This window comes from Salvelinus sp. IW2-2015, unplaced genomic scaffold (assembly GCF_002910315.2).
Source record: "Salvelinus sp. IW2-2015 unplaced genomic scaffold, ASM291031v2 Un_scaffold3069, whole genome shotgun sequence".
Classification (NCBI taxonomy): Eukaryota; Metazoa; Chordata; class Actinopteri; order Salmoniformes; family Salmonidae; genus Salvelinus; species Salvelinus sp. IW2-2015.
This window is the reverse complement of record NW_019944360.1, coordinates 88,446-93,988: the sequence shown is the minus strand read 5'-3', so window position 1 is coordinate 93,988 and position 5,543 is coordinate 88,446. Positions and strand designations below refer to the sequence as shown.

At 40.8% G+C, this 5,543-nt stretch overlaps 1 pseudogene; it reads right to left on the bottom strand.

Annotated features, from left to right (window-relative positions):
• Positions 1-2,325: 2,325 nt before the first annotated feature.
• LOC139025686 (G-protein coupled receptor 4-like) overlaps positions 2,326-5,543 on the bottom strand; it is an 8,720-nt pseudogene continuing 5,502 nt past the window's right edge.

Here is a 5,543-nt window from a genome sequence, read left to right as displayed (position 1 = left end):
AACACGAAGGAATCAAATATAGCTGGTGAATTACTACACCATACATCAAATGAGAAAGATCTGTCTATAGCACTGTATTCACATAATTATTCATTTATTGCTTCAAATACATTTAATTTTTACAGTCCTGACTGTAGCATTGAGACCAATTATTAACAGAATATACACAGAGTGCACAAAGCATAGAACACCTTCCTAATATTGATTGCACCTCTTTTTGCCCTCAGAACAGCCACAATTTGTCGGGGCATGGTGTCGAAAGTGTTCCACAGGGATGCTGGCCCATGTTGACGCCAATGCTCCCCCAGTTGTGTCAAGTTTGCTGGATACCTTTGGGTGTGGATCATTCTTGATGCACACAGGAACATTGAGCGTGAAAAAGCAAGCAGCGTTTGAGTTCTTGACACAAACCGGTGAGCCTGGCACCTACTACCATACCCCCTCTGAGTGGCACACACACACAATCCATGTCTCAATTCTTCAAGACTAAAAACCCTTCTTTAACCCGTCTCCTCCCCTTCATCTAGACTTATTGAAGTGGATTTCACAAGTGACACCTGGATTCCCTGGTCAATCTTGTCATGGAAACAGCAGGTGCCCCTAATGTTTTGTACACTCAGTGTATTGTTTATCACTAAAAAACACTACTATCAAACACTATATTATAAGATATCATCAAGTGTACTTACAGAGTGAAGTGGAGAGGTTTTGTAAGACAACTTACTGGCAGTATGGAAACAGGAAGAAGTATGTGGTATACATAATTAAATGTAGTCAGGGCTTATGTGTCACGCCCTGGCCTTAGTTATCTTTGTTTTCCTTATTATTTTAGTTAGGTCAGGGTGTGACATGGGGATGTATGTGTTTGTATTGTCTAGGTGTTTTTGTATGTTTATTGGCCGTTGTGTTGTCTAGTCAGGGTGTATGTATGTCTATGGTTGCCTAGATTGGTTCTCAATTAGAGACAGCTGTCTATCGTTGTCTCTGATTGGGAGCCATATTTAGGCAACCATAGTCATTAGGTAGTTTGTGGGTGATTGTCTATGTCTAAGTTGCCTGTGTCTGCACTTTTGTTTATATAGCTTCACRTTCGTCKGTTTATTATTTTGTCTAGTTTGTATAGTGYTTGTTTCGTTTCGTTTTCGTCTTCATTAATAAAGAAGATGTATTCATTTCACGCTGCGCCTTGGTCCTCCTCTCTTCCACCATACGACGATCGTGACATTATGTCATTTCCTTCCTCTCTAAGACATGGTACTAGAAGGTTCCAGGCCGAATACACTGCAGACGTTGCATTGTAACTAATGGTTACGCAACACATTATCGAGTTTGCAGATGGGCATCAGATTGCTCTATCATATATTTTTTTATAATAGTAATTTGACCATTTAAAATACATAAAGAAGCCTCACCAGGCAACCAATACATGTACCAAAATTGCCGAAGATTATACACACAAAAACTCAAGGACTTGTTTCCATTGTGGTCCACTATTCTATGAGTGGAGCCACACCTGGGTGGGGTGCACCTGCTTCAATATACTTTGTATCCCTTATTTACTGAAGTGTTTCCTTTATTTTGGCAGTTACCTGTACACTGGCAATGTGAAGCATTAGACAGGCCAGATCCGGTCCAAATGGGAGATCGACACTGGGAGACATTGCTTATGGGCCAACTATGGTGAATTTTTATTTATTTATTTTATTTAMCCTTTATTTAACTAGACAAGTARGTTAAGAACAAATTCTTGTTTACAAAGACAGCTTACACCGGCCAAACTCGGACGACGCTGGGCCAATTGTGCGCTGCCCTAAGGGACTCCCAATTATGGCCGGTTGTGATACAGCCTGCATTCGAACCAGGCTGTAGTGACGCCTCAAGCACTGAGATGCAGTGCCGCTGCGACACTCGGGAGCGCAAAATGAAGTATAAATAAATAAACAAACACATTCTCAGAAATCACAAATGATTATTCATTATTAATGATAATAATAATACATATTAATAGTATTTATTGGCAATACAGCAGTATACATGTCCATCCACACCACAATTACAGATTTACCCTGTGATATATCTAAATGTGTGTATTGCGGCCTACCTAATTTAAGACATGCCAGGAGTGTGCAGGCTGAATCTAATGTGTACTGCAGGCCTGGTACTAAAGCCTGCACAGCAGTAGCTCTCCTGGACAGGAGTTGGTAGATGGTCACCCCACTGTCCCCTGTCCTTCTTTCCCCCAGAGGAGGCTGGTGGGCAGAMATATAGGAGGACAGGCTCATTGTAATGGTTGGAATGGAATAAATGGAACAGAATCACGCACATTAAACACATGGTCCATTCCATTTATTCCATTCCAGCCATTACAATGAACCCATCCTCGTATAGCTCCACCCACCAGCCTCTTCTTCTCTCCCTCATCACATGGTTCCCAGTAGATGGCCAAGCTGCAAAGTCAGAATTGGCTTTATCGTAACAGAAATTTTATTTTTGATCTTAATTTAAGGTTAGGGTTAGGCATAAGGTTAGCAGTGTGGTTAAGGTTCGGTTAAAGTTAAGGTTTAAAATCAGAGTTTAAGAAAAGGAATCGTAGAATTTAGTGGGCCTTCTGACTTTGAAACTTGGCAGGATAGTGATGAGCCACATCACACATTAATCTCGTAGGGTTTCTTGGCCGAGCTCTCCCCCGCACAGCACCAGCCAGGTATACACGCAGGCCTGTCCATCTTGGTAATATACAGCAGTGGCTCCATACTACAACTCAGATCCATGATGGAGAACACACTTATAGTCACCTGACAGCGGAACTGGACGAACGTGTAGTAGGAGAAGAACGGAACAAGAGCCACAGGAGGAAGGTAGTTGACGAAGATTATACCCAAGACGACCAGCACCATTTTGAAGGCTTTCTTCTTCACAGGGTGCATCACCTCCTTCCCGGCTACGGAGCGGCGTAGGACCCATATGATGGAGAGGTTACAGTAGATCATGAGGGCGAAGGCGAACTGTCTCTTATACACATCTAGATGTGTATAAGAGACAGGCGTAGGACCCATATGATGGAGAGGTTACAGTAGATCATGAGGGCGAAGGCGAAGAGGATGAGGCCGCTGAACAGCTCGTTGACAGACATGACTCCCAGGATGCTCTTGGAGCTGTAGGCAAGGATGAGGGCCCAGGTACCACGGAGACACCAACGCGGATCTTGTTGTCACGGATACCGTGAACAGCACCGGGTGGACCACGGCCACTAGCGGTCCAGACAGATACACACCTGGGAGAGAGAGATGGAATATAACTCAGATTATAATAAACCCAGATTAATATATAACCCAGATTATAACATAATTCTGATTATAATATAACCCAGCACTACAAAATAATGAAATCATAAAATAACCAGATTAAACATAACCCAGATTCAAATATTACCCAAATTATAACAGTTTTTTACATTTACATTTGAGTAATTTAGCAGACGCTCTTATCCAGAGAGACTTGCAGGATAATTTAGGGTTAAGTGCCTTGCTCAAGAGAGACAGATTTTTCACCTAGTCTGCTCAGGGATTCAAACCAGCGATCTTTTGGTTCAATGCTCTTAACTGCTAGGCTACCTGACCAGATTATTATACATAACCACCCAGGTTAGACAAATACACATCTGGGAGAGATGAGAGAGAGATTAGGTCTACCCACATTATAACCCAGAATATAATATGAACATAACCCAGACTATAACATAATAACCCAGGTCTATAAACATAACTCAGATTATAACTAACCCAGATTATAACATATCCCAGATCTATATACATAACCAAGTCTATATAACATAACCAGATTATACACAACCCAGATTATATCATAACCCAGATTATAATATAACCCAGGTCTATATAACATAACCCAGATTATAACATAACCCATATTATAATATAACCCAGGTCTATATAAACATAACCCACAATATAATATAACCCAGGTCTATATAACATAACTCAGATTTATAACGTAACCCAGATTATAACATATCCCAGGTCTATTAACATAACCCAGATTATAACATAACCCAGGTCTATATAACATAGCCCACAATTATAATATAACCCAGGACTAGATAACATAATCCAGATTATAACATAACCCAGATTATAACATAACCCAGGTCTATATAACATAACTACCTAGATCTTATTATCTACCCACCAGGAAGAGGGGTCCTGTGTCTTTGACCCCGTAGGCAAAGCGTTGGAAGTACCAGATGCCTTGGTTGTCCAAGACCAGCCTGTTGACCATGTCTATGGGCCCCATGAGGCAGAAGTAAGTGTCCATTATAGCCAGATTAAAGATGAAGATGTCAGACGTGGACGAGTCACTTTTCCTGCTGGAGATCTTCCACAGSACCAGTATGTTGCAGGGTGTGCCTGTTGTATCAATAAGGACTGTGTTAGGATGCGTCCYAAATGGCATCCTATTCCCTATGTCGTGCACTACTTTTGACCAGACCCCATAAACAGTAGGGACACCACTGTGTTAGTGACATGAATATCTTTACCAAGGAGTCCAAAATGGCACCCATTCCCAATATAGTGTCCTACTTTCCCTATTTCCTGTATAGTGCACTACTTTTGAGCAGAGCCCTCTATACAGTGCACTACTTCATAGGGTTCTGGTCAAAAGATACATTATGCTACTCCACCTACTACCACAGCATTATGGGTACTGTAGTATATCACGCTACTACACCTACTACCACAGCATTATGGGTACTGTAGTATATCACGCTACTACACTTACTACCACATCATTATGGGTACTGTAGTACATCACACTACTACACTTACTACCACAGCATTATGGGTACTGTAGTACATAATGCTGCCACATAGTTTCTAAATCCAAAGGCGGAAGATTGCAAGACTTCCGGGAAGCAGACCAAGCAGATCAGGCCTGGGTTTGGAATATGAGAAGTCAATGAGAGAAGGGAAACTTTCTTCCTTAGTTGTTCATTTTTGCTAAATCTAAAGCCACAACCTAGATTCCAGCCAATGTCTTAAGTAGTTGAACATGTTATTACTCCAACTACGTGAAAGTGTCAAACTGTGACGTTTTCATTTTCGTCATAAACAACATGCTACCACACCTGCTACCAGAGCATTATGGGTAATGTAGTACATCGTCCTACTACACCTGCTACCAGAGCATTATGTGTAATGTGGTACATCATGCTACTACTTAAAAATAAAGGAGAGCCGCACACTCTAGGAGCTCTAGGAGYCCTATTTAGGCGAGGTGCTGGCTAGCGGAGTAGAAAACTTAAAAATAAAGGAGAGCCGCACACTCTAGGAGCTCTAGGAGTCCTATTTAGGCGAGGTGCTGGCTAGCGGAGTAGAAAACTTAAAAATAAAAACTATTTCACCGACAATAAAAAAAAAAAAAAGAGAAAAGAAAAAAAAAAAAACACAAAGAAAAAAAAAAAAAAAAAAAAAAAAAAAAAAAAACAAAAGAAAAAAATAAAAAAAAAAAAACAATTAAAAATAGTG